The sequence below is a fragment of the Euprymna scolopes genome, chromosome 22 (assembly GCF_053919585.1).
Source record: "Euprymna scolopes isolate OS-2025 chromosome 22, ASM5391958v1, whole genome shotgun sequence".
Taxonomy (NCBI): Eukaryota; Metazoa; Mollusca; class Cephalopoda; order Sepiida; family Sepiolidae; genus Euprymna; species Euprymna scolopes.
In genome coordinates, this window is record NC_136503.1 from 111,513,851 (window position 1) to 111,531,131 (window position 17,281).

The 17,281-nt window shown below is 31.5% G+C and overlaps 1 protein-coding gene across 1 annotated transcript in view; it reads left to right on the forward strand.

The window, feature by feature from the left end:
• Window positions 1–8,999: 8,999 nt before the first annotated feature.
• LOC145243647 (divergent protein kinase domain 2A-like) overlaps window positions 9,000–17,281 on the forward strand; it is a 48,765-nt gene continuing 40,483 nt past the window's right edge. The window contains exon 1 of the mRNA XM_080106688.1: window positions 9,000–9,202. The gene's annotated coding sequence lies outside the window, so the exon portion shown is untranslated. The remainder of the gene's footprint in view (window positions 9,203–17,281) is intronic.

The window sequence follows — 17,281 nt, forward strand, 5'->3', positions numbered from 1 at the left end:
TTATTAGTTGTACGATCGATTGGTACGTTCATACCTCTCCCTCCTCTGCAACAATATATATATATATATATATATATATATATATATATATACACACTAGCTGTACCCTGCCACGCGTTGCTGTGGCTTAATTTTGTGTAATGGAAAATTCTAATAAAAAGAGAAAATGCATGTTTCTTATATTCTTAGTACAGCAATCCACTCCAAAAAGTAAAAAAAAAAAAAAAAAAGGCGAAAATGAAAAAAAAAAAATGGTACTCTTGCAGAATTGGATCCGGATCCTCGGGAGTTACCATCAATCATGGCTTGGGCTCGACCAACATTCAGTGGATTAAGCCGAAAGTTGCTAAACCATTGAAACGCTAAATAATTTTCTTTTTTATTGTATTCAAAAATGTGAGTTTTTAATTAATATTTGGGTAAGGGGGGTGTTACTATACACAGATTCGAAAAAGTTGTCCAAAAACGAATAAATGAAAGCAAAGATAAGGTAAATTACGTTTCTATCTAACTGGATAATTTTTTAGTGTTTTTGTTTAATGTTTAATCGGCTCAAAAAACTCAGTGTTTATCTATGTATTTTAAAAAGACGAATGGTCGCGGACTCTGTTGAATACGTTAAGTTTGGGAAAATCAGTTAAAAACTATACAAAACAGTGTCAGACACCTACTGATTATATGTTATTGTGACATAGGCTGACATATTCGGTGGGTTTCTGATAGTATTTTGTATAGTTTTTTAGTTTTAAATCATTTTCTCAAACTTAACATCATCAACAGTGTCCGTCATGGTTGTATTTTTCAAATACACTGATAAACACTGTTTTTCGAATCGACTAAATGTTATAGTAAATAAAACGGGTTTGTATTACTAAACACAGAAACGAAAATTTGTTGAAAAATAAATATAACAAATAAATGTTATCAAAAGCAAGATAAGTTACTTTTCTACCTAACTGGATAAGATTTTAGTGTTTTCATTTAGTGTAAAATGTTTAATCGGTTCGAAAACATGTAGTGTTTATCTGTATATTTGAAAAATACAAATGGCGGCAGACTGTTGAACACATTAAGTTTGGGTAAATGAGTTAAAACTAAAAAACTATGCAAAATACTGTCAGGAACTCACTCAATATATGTTACCGTGACATAGGCAGACACGTATTCGGTGGTTTTTAACAGTATTTTGTATAGTTTTTTAGTTTTAACTCATTTTCCCAAACCTAATGTGTTTAAAACAGTCTGCCGCCATTTGTAATTTTCAAATATAGCAGTAAACGCTGTGTTTTTTGAGCCGGATAAACATTTTACATTAAAAAAACAAAAAAATTATCCATTTTGGTAATAAAGTAACATATCTTGCCTTTGATAATATTTGTTATACATTTATTTTTGACAACTTTTTCAAATCTATATGTACAGTAGTACAAACCCAATAAAAACACTAAAAATTATCCAATTAGGTAGAAAAGTAACTTATCTTGCCTTTGGAAATATTTACTTGTTATATATTTGTTTTTGTTGACAACTTTTTCAAGTCTTTGTGCAAGTACAAACCCAAAGGTATATTTTTCTGTCTAATTTTATTTTTAGTACCGCGCTTAAATTCAAATTTCACAATATCTTTTTTGGGGGAGGGTATTTTTTTTACATTAGGTCCACATCCACAATTTTCGACTATGCTGAATAAGAAAATCTCATTTAAAATTTGCAGAGGCAATTAGTTTTTGAGATATAAAGACCTGTACTATGCACTATAATTCACTGACGGCCATGAATAAACGCTCCCAACCTCCTCATATTAAGAATGGCTTTCGGAATAAACAACACCCATGCCTAACCACATGTTTTAACCTTTTACCTGTCTTTCGTCTTTTAAAAACATATTTTGAAATAAATAACATCATTTTCCCATGTTAAGAACGGCTTTAAGAATAAACACCTCCAAACTACCCATGTTAAAAATTGTGGAGGTGGACCTAATGTGAAAATTTACCTTTTGTTTTTTTAATAAATTGTTAGTTGAAAGAACAGAATAGTGACAAAATACCATCCCCTCCCCTTGGTAAGAATAGCAAAAAAGCTAATGGTTTTCTTGGTAGAAACTTTTCTGTATTTCACCTAACAATTTCTGGTGCTAATGAACTTACTGATCCACGCTATTTTTTAAATCGTATTTCCAAGTTTAATTAAAGTTTTATGATATGTTTTTTTATTCAATTGTAAGGTTAAAGTACAGAATAGATACAAAAACCCTCCCCTCCCCATGTGAAGAATGGCTTTTTAAATAATAATGTTATTATTTCAGCACGGATCACTCTCTACATGAGTAGCTAATATTTTTTTCAGTCATTCTTACCATAGAGAAGGGATGGTGTTTTGTAACTATTCTGTGCTTTTTTAACTAACAATTTATTATTAAAAAAAGATATTGTGAAATTATAAAAAAATAAAAAGATATTGTGAAAGTTGAATTTAACTTGAAAAAAAAAAAAAAAAACACAATGTGAACGGTGCATCCAACATTGTAGCCGGAGCTTATTTGGCAATAAGGTCACGTGAGTCGATTAATGGGTGCTAATGCACTTACTGATCCGCGCTATTTTTTTAAATCGTATTTCCAAGTTTAATTAAAGTTTTATGTTTTTTTGGTATTTTTTTAGATTAGGTCCACCTCCACAATTTTCTTTTAAATGACAACTTTTAAAGGTTTCCGACTATGCTGAATACAGAAATCGCATTGAAATTTTGCAGAAATAAGTAGTTATCGAGATATAAATAGTTGTTTTATGCATTGTATTCTTTGGTGGCCATCTTTGTTACACGCATAGATTTGTTTATGACGTGCGCAAGCATGTAAAAAAGATGGCTGCCAGAGATTACAATGCATTATACAAATTTTTAATATCTCGATAACTACTTATTTCTGCAAAATTTCAATGCAATTTCCATATTCAGCATAGTTGAAAACCTACAAAAGTCGTTATTTAAAAGAAAATTGTGGAGGTGAACCTAATCTAAAAATTTACCATTTTTTTTTTTTTATTCAATGGAAAGGTTAAAGTACAGAATAGGTACAAAACACCCTCTTCTCCCCATGTTAAGAATGGCTTTTTAAATAATAACGTTATTATTTCAGCACGGATTAATAAATGCATGAGTACCCAATTTCTTTAAAAGCATTCATATTTTCTTATATAAAAACAACTTCTGTAAAAAAAAAAGAAAAAACGTGCGCTTTCAATTTTTGTTAAAAAAGGTTTTCTTAAAAAAAAACAAAAAATATGGTAAAAAAAGCAAAGAACAAAACGTTAATCAGTATTCATGCAGAGAGTGATCTGTGCTGAAATAATGTTATTATTTAAAAAGCCATTCTTAACATGGGGAGGGGGTTTGTACCTAATCTGTACTTTAACCTTACAATTGAATAAAAAACATATCATAAAACTTTAATTAAACGTAGAAATACGATTTAAAAAATAGCGCGGATCAATCTCTGCATTAGCACCGAAAGTACAGAATAGTTAGGAAACATCCTACCTCCCCATGTTAAGAATGGCTTTCTAAATAATGTTAATGCTTCAGTACTGTTCCTTGTCTGCTTAAGTTTAATTTTTGTTTATTAAATTGTTAGGTGAAAGTCCAGAATAGTTACAAAACACCCCTATTCCCATGTTAAGAATGGCTTTCTAAATAATAATGTCATTATTTCAGCAGGGTAGCTTCTCTGCATAAGTACCATGTTTTGTTTTTAAATTGTTAGGTGAAAGGACAGAATAGTTACAAAATACCATCCCCATGTTAAGAATGTCTTTCTAAATAACATTATTTCAGCACGGTATTTTCTATGCATACGTACTATCTATTTTTGTTTATTAAACTTAGGTGAAAGTATAGAATAGATGCAAAACTCCCTCCCCATGTTAAGAATAGCTTTCTAAATAACGGTAGTACTATCTTTTGTTTATTAAATTGTTAGGTGAAAGTATAAAATAGTTACAGAACACCCTTCCTTTCCCATGTTAAGAATGGCTTTTATTTCAGCACGGAGCCTTCTCTGCTAAAGTACCATCTTTTGTTTATTAAATTATTAGGTGAAAGTATAGAATAGTTACAAAACGCCCTCCCCATATTAAGAATGGCTTTCTAAATAACGTTATTATTTTAGCACGGTACTTTCTCTGCATAAGTACCATGTTTTGTTTATTAAATTGTTAGGTGGAAGTACGGTACTCATGCAGAGACTGATCCATGCTTAAATAATAACGTTATTACTTTAAAAAGCCATTCTTAACATGGGGAGGGGAGGGTGTTTTGTACCTAATCTGTATTTTAACCTTACAATTGAATAAAAAAAACATATAATAAAACTTTAATTAAACCTGGAAATACGATTTAAAAAATAGCGAGGATCACTCTCTGCATTAGCACCAAATATTATTTAAGCAAGTTACCAATCCATAAAATTTATTCGAAAAAAAACTGTACTTTTACCAAACAATTTATAGTGTTAATAATAAAAAAAGTTAATATTTTCTTATATCGAAAAATAAAAAAAACAAAAACAACAAAAAACAAAAAAAAAAACGACTTCGACTCAAAAAGCAAGCGACAAACTTTTTTTTTGCCTGATATAATAAAGAAAAAATGTTTAAATTAAAAAATTTGGAACATAAACAAATGAATTGTTTTTTTTTTTGTTTTTTTTATCGAGTAAACAGAAAATGAAATGTTCTAGTTCGTTTCGTCAATTCGTGGGTGTGAAATGAATCGAACCGGAAGTTCAGTTCTATCAACAAAACAGGTTTGCACTAACGGCTTACGAAAATATATTTATTTTATTTAATATTTTAATAATTGGCGATGTAAATTTATTTTAATAACATAAAAACATCCCTCGACTCCACAGATGGATTGTCTGAAAATTTCAAATAAATTGGTAATGTAGAAATATGGTTGTATAAACTTTGAACGAACCAAGAATTACATTTTTATATATATAGATAGAATGTTAAATGTCCACGTATGCTTCTAGGATAGTGATTTAAAGGTTATGAGGGTTTTTTGAAGCATGAAAAACAATGTTACTTTTTGTATTTAATATGTTTATTGCTATTTTTTATATTTCAAGCGGAGCTCCTTGTTTTTTTTTTCAACGGCTTTCTTTTTCATTTCGCTACTTTTTTGTGACCAAGGGTGGAGGTCTGCTTGAAATATAAAAAAAATAGCAATAAAAATGTTAAATACAAAAGTTAACATCGTTTTCATGCTTTAAAAAACCTTCATAACCTTTAAATATATATATATATATATATATATATAAAATATATATAAAAATCTGATGAGAAGGAGAGTTTCATTAAATACTTTTACATGCAAAATCCGATCCCGCATTTTGCTAATTCCTGCCCTCTGATGAGAAGGAGAGTATTTCTTCGAAACTACGCGGATTAAGGACTATCCACTTATCTTGTGCTTCCTTTTTTAAAATTAAATATGTTTTTAACTCTTTTTCAAGATGTCTTTTAACATATTTTATTAATCATTTGTTCATATATATATATATATATATATATATATATATATATGGGGGAGTTAAAGAAAGGGAATAAGAGCAATTCTTTAAGAGGATACTTATCAGGATAATGCAAAGCTCAATAAATTGTTTTGGAGCATATAATAGAAATCAATGAAGAAAGAAAATGATGATATAAAACTATATGCTAATATATATATATATATTTATTCAATTAGGGGTGTAGGATAAGTAAAACTCTTGATACCAAGGTATTTCGAAGCTTAATGCTTCTCATCACAAGAGGAGATGCTAGGTAACATAATAGGGATGTTGAACCTTGTCAATGAGCGAGAGACTAGTAGCAGATGCACCAGCCCAAATATGACAGCAATACTCCATACATGGGCGAATGGTGGCCTTATAGAGGTACAGGATACTTTCGGGTGTTAGTAATTTTCTAGCACGGTAGAGAGAGCCTACCTTCTTTGCAGTGGCCCTGGCAATGCTTTCAATGTAATTGTTCCAACTCATGTTTCCTGTGAACGTTAGGCCAAGCAGTTTGAAAGATGTACTCTCTGATAAAGTGTCGTTGGCCATTGCTATAGGTGGTAGAGAAGGTTTCTTGTATTTATTGAAGGAAACTAGTTTAGTCTTGGCGGCATTGAACGTGACCATTCATTTTTGTCCCCGTTCCACTACAGATCGGAGGTCGTCCTCTAGTGTTTTTGCCATTTCTTTAGATATGTATTCATTTGTTTTCCTGTCATGCCTGTTATAGAGCGTGGTGTCATCAGCATATACACCCATCTCAGAGGCAATTTTGTCGGGGAGGTCATTAGTAAATATCAGGAACAATAGAGGTCCAAGAATAGACCCCTGAGGAACTCTCGCATTTATATCATATTGTTTAGATGTACGACCGTCGAGGACAACCTGGATTTTTCTCTTATCTAAGAAGGATTTAATTATGTTTAGTATTCTACCAGTGATACCGTATGATTTAATTTTCCTGAGAAGACCCTCATGCCATACCCTGTCAAAAGCCTTAGATATATCTAGAGCTACCGCTCTGCCCTCTCCGGCTTTGTCCAGTGAGTGGTATATACGTTCAGAGATTACAGTTAGGATGTCTGCTGTGGAACGGGCTTGCCTAAATCCATATTGTCAGTCAGTCAGAAGTTTAGCATCTGTAAGGTGATGGACTAGAGCATGGTTAATTAAGGTCTCAAATATTTTGGAAAAAAGTGGGAGGAGGCTAATGGGACGAAAATTTAATGGGTCCGTTCATTCTCCAGAATTCTTGAATACTGGTACCACAGAAGCAGTTTTCCAACAGCCCGGAAAGTAAGATTCATTAAAGCATTTGTTGTATAGTTTGGAGAGAACTGGAGCTACTTCAGCTGAGCACTTTTTTAATAGCACAGCTGGGATGAGATCGGGTCCACATGCCTTTGAAGTGTCAAAGTCCTTTCCTACTACTAACCCTAAGTATGAGTGGCAATACAAAAAATATAGCAATTACATGTGATTTTATGATTTTGCTGATCGGCCTTAGAATTAGTGATAAAAATTTTTTAATTGCTTAAAAAGTTATAATGTACCGAAATGGGATCAATTTACATTATATTTATATGCACAACTGAACCCCCATTCTAAATTCTAAAATAACGTTTCGGTGTGCTCACACATAATCGCCTAAAAAAGTAGAATCTCATATGTTTTGGGTATTTTAAATGTAAATGAAATTTTTTTTTAAGTTAACAAACTCAATGTTTGCTCTTCCAAAGTTTTGTTGATAGTTTTCATCTATATTTTCACTTGTGCCAAAACCAAACAAAATATAAGGAAACATGAAATATTTTAAAGAATGTGATGATCATACAAAACCAGCACCAGAAAAAAAATTCCAACCATGTTAAATCTTTGATAATAAAGTCCGAAGGCTCTTATAGACACCATATGTCCATTTATCAAATAGGTGGGGAAAGCTTTTAAAAATCTGTGATATTGAATAGCCAAGTGAACTCTAGAATATTTACTTTGCTTACAATAAAAACAAATTAAATTATGTTTGGAGAGTATGAGGATTTTTTTGTGTCCAAAAAGGTGCCATAAAACTAATTATTTCAGAAGAAGCTGATGACAAACATCCCAATGTTCAGCTAGCGCCAATGGAATTTACCCCCCCCCCCGCCCCCTGCCCGCCCAGAGCATTTAAAACTTGTTATTAATCATATGAACTTTCTCAGATGAGGGCACATAGACATTTTAGCGAATAGATGCTAAACGATTACAAAAATGACTAATAAATAAAATAAATTAAATTTGCTAATCAATGTTAAATCTGTAAATGAGATTTATAACTCATTCTGTGGCCCTTCTAAGTTTATGTTGTAAAGGAAAAACTTCTAATTGAAAAAAAAAAAAAAAAAAACAATTTGAGCTTGTTTCATTTTTCATTGAAAAATTTTAAAGAACCAGTTTGGAATTGGAAATTACACTATAATTTTTCTGATTCCGATTTCGATACACCCAAAAGTTCTGATTTTTTTTATTCCTGATTCTGATTCCGATTAATCGTCCCAACACTAATCTATGATGATGATTGCAACGTCTTGTCAAACGAGTACCACTCCCTCAGACACTTAAAGTCCATGAGCTCAAAAATGACTTCCATCGCCACAGGACCATTTTAATAGGCAAATGCATGAGGGAGTATCTATACACAAATGATGTTACAGAGTCTTAGCTTTGTACGGCAGCTAAGTCTCTCTCTCAGTTAAAAATGTTGAGATCGAGTAACAAGCAAGAGCAAGATAGCCAGCAACAAGTTAAACTGCCACCCAGCTTAATGCTGGTACTGGTCTCCCGCTTTATGGTTTTTTAAATCAGAGATTTGCTTCTCCTAGAAAGGTTGCCTTCACCAAGGCTTACAGGAGCCCTCTCGACCCCAACACATACATACATACACACAAACACACATGGTGCTAGTTGGCCGTTACCCCGAAAAAGGGTTCATTCGCCCTTTGGAAGGTCTTGTTTTTAATCCTTCAGGGAGACTAGCCACCCTCCTCACCAAACAAGTCTGGTGGGAGAACCAGTTTATTCGCCAGTGACCCGACCATGAGGCAGGTAGTACTGGGTTACATGGTACCAGTAGCATATGACATGACCTGACGTGTATATATATATATATACACACACACACCCACACACACACATATCCGATATATATAGAGTTCCTGATATCAGTTGACTTGACCACATGCCTGTCTGGAGCGATATCTCCCATCTCCCATAATAGTAGTTGGAATTAAAAAGAAAATATTTTTATTATCTGAATACACTAAAACTACTGAAATTTAAAAATTAGAATATTAAAAAACAACATAAAAAAAAGTCACTTTGATTTCATAACGGGGTTATTGTAAAGAAGTATCATCCAAATTCCGGACTCTTTTTAGATGCGGGACAGAATTTTGCTTTTCACCGTTTATTCCATATAAAAACTCAGTCGCTTTATTCCAATTTCAGAATCATTTCAAAACGATGAATAATTTTTGTCATGGGAAAAATAAATTTTAATGATAATTTGTGAATTGATTATATTTTTCAAATCGACGAGTTTATTACTAGGAACCTCTTATTGGAATTCGCAATTAATGACGCCGACGACCAAATGATGTAAATATATACTTTTTGGTTTTGTTTTTTTCATGAATTACACATTTATTGACAAAATAGAGAAAGTATTTCTTTAACTTGATTTTTTTTCTTTCGTTTTAATAATTAAAAAAAAAGGGGGGGGATATTTTTTTACGACCTGCTGGAGCGTAGTAACACCTCCAACCACCCTATGTTAAGAACGCCTTTCGGAATACCCCCCTCTCCAACCTCCCCATGTTAAGAACGGTTTTCGAGGTTGGGTAGTGTTTATGGTGTTAATGCACTTACTGACCGCGCTATTTTTTTAAAATCGTATTTCCAAGTTTAATTAAAGTTTTGATGTTTTTTATTCAATTGTAAGGTTAAAGTACAGAAGGTACAAAACACCCTCCCCTCCCCATGTTAAGAATGGCTTTTTAAATAATCGTTATTATTTCAGCACGGATCAATAAGTGCATGAGTACCATGTTTATTCCGAAAGCCGTTCTTAACATGGAGAGGTTAGGTTGGAGTGTTTATGCTGGGGCACGTCGTAAAAATTTACCAAAAAAGGTTCCTCAATATGGCTTGCTTCTCACTGAAGACTTACCTGCAAAGGGTGTTTATTCCGAAAGCCGTTCTTAACATGGGGAGGTTGGGGGTTATACTCCAAAAAGCAACTCTTTGCAGATAAGTCTTCAGTGAGACAACACGTTCTCCTGCAGCAGTGCAGTGCAGGCAGCATATGTCCCCCTGATTCTACTTTCGTTTTTTCTCGCTCATATGCTCCTATTCCGAATTCGTAGCAGCGGGCCGAGTGGACTGGTTTTGTTTTGTTTTTTCTACCCAATTTCAGTTGTGTGCACTTATGTTACCGAACTAGCGGGTGTTTTGTAACTATTCTATACTTTCACCTAACAATTTAATAAACAAAGATATTGTAAAACTTGAATTTAACTTGAAAATACTATTTTAAAAAATAGCACGGTAACATAAGTGCATAAGCACCACTTTATTTTACATGACTTGCTAAGTCACTCCCTCCAAATTATATAAGTTTTACGATATCTTTTTCATTTATTAAATTGTTAGATGAAAGTACAGAATAATTACAAAACACCCACCAGCCTGGTAACATGTCTATAAGTACCAATGAAATGATTTTTAATATCGTATTTAGCTAAATCCATAACAAGCGGCATTTGAATGAATGTTTTATTTTATTGTCGCTACACCGTAATCACATGGTTAAATTTTTGCAGACGAAAAATTGGGAGACAAAAGGATCAGGAGAACCATATGTGGTTTTAAGCAATAACAACACACAACAGTATTTACGTAACACATGTCGAAAATATTTATATATCCAAAAATGGCAGCTTTGCCGTTCAGTTGTACAGGTATCCTCGAACCATTGAATCACTCGTTCAATTGACACCGCTATCTCGCTCAATGTAAACAGAAGTTTGTTTACATTTATGTGATTATTGAAAATGTGATCATGTGATTAAAATTTAATTTAAATTTGTTTTACAAATAAAAAAGAAATAATGCAAGACGAAGTTGTAAAATGATTTTATTTTATAATTTAAAAGTAAAAAGCATTGAACAATAAAAAATAAAATTTTGGTTTTATGTTATAGTTTTTATTTTGTGTGTGTTTATAATTAGATGTGAGAATACGAGAGACATGTTATATGTAAACAAAATAAAATAATGAGTTTAAAAGGCATATATTCACGAGAGATATTTTATATATGTTTAAAATGAAAGTTTACAGCAATAGGAAAAACAGAATGTTCGTGAATAGTTTTAGAGTTCTTGTAAATAAAACAAGGGAGGGGGTCATTAGCTGGGACATTGAAGAAGTATTAATCGATTAATTAGAGCCGTATTTTACAGGCGTCGAAAAATCGTATTCAAAACTTCTCTGCTCATTTAAATAAATTATAATTCATTGAAAGTTGCTTATAAGAGTCAATGTTCATTTGTTTTTCTATTAGAAAAGTAGTTCAGTGAGGAAGATTCGAAATATTTCAATAAAGTTTATACAGATTGGCAGACGATAATAAGTCAGTGAACTGTGTGTGTCTGTGTGTTTGCTAATGTTTGTATCTGTATGAGATTAGCATCCAACAGAGGGGCATCCAGCAACACCGATCCGTAGACTTGAGCCAACTGGGTTCCACAGAAAAATCTGGCTTTTTAAAGGATTTAGGTGGTTCCCAGAAGAACCATTTAGAATAAATTCAGAAAGTTCTCTGATTAGTCCAAAATATAATTATTAGTTTTTATCCAGGATAGTGTATGCACAGACAATGTATGTACAAACAAATTTACGCATTTTGATTTTGGATTCTCCACACAAGCAGAAAGGCCCTGTGTACAATTAAACTATGATACTTAACTTTTACATTTAATTCAAAATAATACAAAAATAATCTTATAAAATCAACAGTAAGTTCTCTGCAGTGCAATGTAGACTACAATGTATTGTGGACTAAGTCACTGTGGGGAGGCATGTGAAGCTTCCTCCAGTTACAAAGTTTTTTTGGGTTTTTTTTACATGGAGGTCACCACTTATCAAGGGCCGGAAGCCACTTGGGGATAAGGGTTATTGCGTGTACAGTAATCAATGGGACAGTATCGTAGTAATCGTCAGTATTGGAGATTTGATAACATGTCTTACCTAAGGGGGTGATTCACCAGGAATTTATTTATGTTGGACTTGAAGACATTCAAGTTGTATTCAGGTGGGAAACAGGCAAACGGAAGAGAGTTCCACAGGCATGCAGTTCTAACAAAGAAGCTTTGTTCATGGAATCTACGTTTTGAGTGGGGAAAATTATTGACAGTGGTTTCAGCTAGACGGGTGTTTTTTGTGAAAGATTGGTGAGGAGGGACCAGAGATTGGAGCTCGGACAGGCACTTGCCACGGAAATAGCGATAAAACAAAGACAGGCTTGGAATGTCTCTTCTGTGGGAGAGAGGTTGCAGGGAAGAGAAAAGGGCATCCCCCACTAGGGTACGGAGTCTATTTTGTACTCTGTCAAGGCAGGATAGGCTGTTTTTAGCAGCTCCAGCCCAGACGTGGCAGCAGTACTCTATCCTTGGATGTACTTGGCTTTTATACAGATAGAGAATTGCATCAGTAGTGAGATATCTTCTCGAGCGGTAGAAGGATCCCACCATTTTCCCAGCGACCTGGGTAACAGACTTGATGTACGTGTTCCATTTCAAATCAGGAGTAAAGGTCAAACCCAGAAACTTGTCAAAACATGGAGCCTCCCCAAGACGAGAGCTATCCATTTCAATTGATGCTAGATGAGGATCAGAGCATTGATGATGTAAAGATAGGAGCTTGGTTTTAGATGCATTAAAAGTAACCAGCCACCAAGTTGAGTGCGAGATCTCATTTCGATTTATGAAGCTTTCTCGCAAAGCAAACAACAAATTAGCAGTATACAAATACAAATACAAATACATTATGGAATTAGAAGGGACAGCCCCAACCATGACAAATAATAGCAGCAGCAGCTAAAAAAAACAATATTTACAAATTTTTACAAAATACCAAAATACTCAACTCTGATTGGTTAATTTCCAGCACTTCGATTGGCTGTCAAAATCCAACTTTGACCAATCAGAAAAGACTTGCCGTGAGAGCCAGGCACCTGCTACATTTATGTTTAAATAGAGAGGAGCCAAGCTGATCGATGGAGATTGGCTCTATAGAGCCCGGCACACGCTGCACGAACCCTTGTCAGTTGAAAACCCAACTCAAAGACTCAAGGAGAGCAACCAACTTTAACCCTGGCCACTGGTCTTGACTAACACCAAGAGATGAGAAATACAACTTTGCCGGTCTACCACTGGCCAATTCTGACTTCCACACCAGACCACTGGTCAAATCCCGAGCCTCCTTTGCGAGGGCTACAATACAGTACAAGGATCAACAAATCTTTGAGGATGCTACTACGTACACTAGGAGGCCTTATAGCTTGCCCAAGGGAAGAAATGGTTGCAGACAAAGTTTCGATATCACTGACTGGCAGACGACAAATATGTACCATGAAGGATCAACAAAGCCGTGAAGCATAATTGAATAAACGCCCCATCTAAACGTGAGAGGAACAAAATTTTCATAACAAGCAGAGGACAAATCTGCTAAGTTGATAACATTAGACATTTCTTATTGAAAAACAAGCTTTTATCCTTCGATATTGTCAACAATAACACCACAAGGAATAACGAATATTGACATTTTATCAACAAAGATGCAAACAATATTGACACTTTCCTATCGCCGATAAATACTTTTACTAAAGTTATGGTTTTCTGTATTAAAAAAAATGATGAATTTATTTTTGCTTTTTTTATGAAAAAAAAAGCATCGTAAATTATAACAAAAAAAAAATTATTTAATTTTTAGAGGAACATTACAAAAAATCCCCTATGAATTCGATATAACTCGAAGAAAAATGAATTTCTCGAACTACCGATATTATTAATTAATTAAGCATTGTTTATTTAATATTTTCACACAAAAAAAATTATAATAGCAAAAAATATTTCTTTTATTTTTTTTAAATTACAGGTTTCGCATCAATTTATATGTAAGGTTTTAATATTTTCCTTGCTTGCATGAATGTGACACTTTTGGCGTAACATAATTTTTATATAATCTTGAACAATAATTGAAAAAAAATTTAATTTAAAAATAGGAACATAGGAAAAGAATTAAATTAAACAATAGTAAAAATGATACAAACGTTCAGGATAGGAATGTACAGATGAACATCTGGGGGAAAAAAAAAGAAAACTAGCACCAGCTACCTACTTTTAATTACATGACGTCATTTTCAAACAGTCTTTTGACTGGTTGAAATTTTGGGCTTCCGTATAATCCATGTTTACAAAACTTCTGTTTGTTGCAATTTTGCGAAGAGCAGAATCCCTCGCTTTTTCAGCTAATTAAGCTATTTTTTGTACAAACAAGGTGTTTTTTTTTCATTTGATTCAATATCTTAGGACTTTACTAATTATGTTTGAAATAGATCCAGAAAACTAATATTTATCTTTTAAAGGATTTTTACAATGAATTTATTTAACTTCAAAATTTAGCTGAATTGGTTAGCTCACCGTGAAAACATTTTTCATAACTATTTTTTTTTTTACATTTTTTTCCTTTTGGAAATTAAGTTTAGTCTTTAATCTTTCAAATACAATCAAAAAGTAGTCGGAAATCTACAAAAAAATTATAAATCGGCTTTCAAAACTATGCACTTTATTCGTTCATTTTTGTCCGTACCTAGCCTACACAATCGTGTTCTTCAAATTCTATTTTCTTTAATAAAAAAATTTCTACCTTATCGATTTTTGTAATTTTTGGATATAATCATCGCAAAAAATATGGGGAATACGCAGATGCTGTGTTTTCATGTGAAATTTAATATTACAATTTCTGAAATCTCATCCCAATAGTGTAGAAACACCAAAAATAGTTAAGAAAGGATTTTAAATTCAATTTTTATATTTTTTGTTTATTAAATTGTTAGGCAAAAGCACAGAGTAACGTTACTTTTCCATAATAAAGTCGTTATTTTAGCACGGTCCATAAACTGATGAAGTACCTTTTTATTTCTTTATTTTTTACTAGCGAGGGTACCTGGCGTTGGCCGGGTGTGGAGAGGTGTGTGTGTGTGTGTGTGTGTGGAGGGGTTTAAAATAAGAGTAGGAAGTCCGGGTGGAGAGAAGTATTAAAAAAAGTGGTAGTAGCGGGAGGAGGGGGGGGCGATCAAAACAATAGTAGGCAGTCTTGTTAAAAAAAAAAGTGTTAGTAGACGGACAGGCTCGAACCCGTAACGCAAAGGAGGAAAAAAAAACAAAACACATAATGTCTTGGTTGATGCATTCATGGCAGAAGTCAAGAGCGTTGAAATTAAGTGTAGTAATCCAACAGAGACAATAATTTGTGAAAATGTTGACGAAAAAAACGACCCCCTCCTTGTAAAAAACTGCCCAGTTGAAGGTGAAGGAATTAATGTTTTTGGCCAATTTTCCGATATTTGTTGTCCAAAGGATCGAGCTTCAAAATGATACCGATCTTGTGAGGATCCGTCACGTGTGTTGTAAGTTTTTGCAAGACAAACACACACACACACACCCACACATACACATACACACACATTTTGCCTTTTATATATTAGACTAGCGAGGGGTACCCGGCTTTGCCCGGGTGTTTGGAGGTGTGTGTGGAAACTCCGGGGGTGGGGGTGTTAAAAAAAAAAGTATGAGGATCGAACCCGAACCGTTGAGGCAAAGTTGTAAATTAAAGTGTGAAAAAAAAACGTGCGATGTTAACCATTGCCCCACCGCGAGATGCTAACGGAAACATGTTTGAATTTATTTAATTACTTGGATTTGGCAGGTGCCCGTTTTAATGAGTTAATGAGGTCAAGTTTGACTGCGGGATAGTATTTTCCCAAGATGTTATAGGAAAAAGACTAACCCACATGCGGCGAGCGACAAATGTTGAATATTTATCTTCCTAAAATCGAGCAAATTAAATAGACAGGCGAGCTTCGTTGTTAACTGTGAGATATTACGATTTATATGTGATATAAAAAGTTTTAAAAGTTTCTTCTCTGAAAAAAGCCTTTTGTAGACATACAGAAAAAGCGAACACACATACATACATACATACATACATACATACATTTTCGCTTTTATACTTATAGAAGAAGATTTATATTCGTTGTGTTTATGTTAGGAATGTAGAAAAAATAAAATGTATAAATCTATTAAAAAATAAAATGTATAAATCTATTAAAACATAAAATGTATAAATCTATTAAAAAATAAAATGTATACATCTATTAAAAAATAAAATGTATAAATCTATTAAAACATAAAATGTATAAATCTATTAAAAAATAAAATGTATAAATCTATTAAAAAATAAAATGTATAAATCTATTAAAACATAAAATGTATAAATCTATTAAAAAATAAAATGTATACATCTATTAAAAAATAAAATGTATACATCTATTAAAAAATAAAATGTATACATCTATTAAAAAATAAAATGTATAAATCTATTGAAAAATAAAATGTATAAATCTATTAAAAAATAAAATGTATAAATCTATTAAAAAATAAAATGTATAAATCTATTAAAAAATAAAATGTATAAATCTATTAAAAAATAAAATGTATAAATCTATTGAAAAATAAAATGTATAAATCTATTAAAAAATAAAATGTATAAATCTATTAAAAAATAAAATGTATAAATCTATTAAAAAATAAAATGTATAAATCTATTAAAAAATAAAATGTATAAATCTATTGAAAAATAAAATGTATAAATCTATTAAAAAATAAAACATAAATCTATTAAAAAATAAAATGTATAAATCTATTAAAAAATAAAATGTATAAATCTATTAAAAAATAAAATGTATAAATCTATTAAAAAATAAAACATAAATCTATTAAAAAATAAAATGTATAAATCTATTAAAAAATAAAATGTATAAATCTATTAAAAAATAAAACATAAATCTATTAAAAAATAAAATGTATAAATCTATTAAAAAATAAAATGTATAAATCTATTAAAAAATAAAATGTATAAATCTATTAAAAAATAAAATGTATAAATCTATTAAAAAATAAAATGTATAAATCTATTAAAAAATAAAACATAAATCTATTAAAAAATAAAATGTATAAATCTATTAAAAAATAAAATGTATAAATCTATTAAAAAATAAAATGTATAAATCTATTAAAAAATAAAATGTATAAATCTATTAAAAAATAAAATGTATAAATCTATTAAAAAATAAAATGTATAAATCTATTAAAAAATAAAATGTATAAATCTATTAAAAAATAAAATGTATAAATCTATTAAAAAATAAAATGTATAAATCTATTAAAAAATAAAATGTATAAATCTATTGAAAAATAAAATGTATAAATCTATTAAAAAATAAAATGTATAAATCTATTAAAAAATAAAATGTATAAATCTATTAAAAAATAAAATGTATAAATCTATTAAAAAATAAAATGTATAAATCTATTGAAAAATAAAACATATAAATC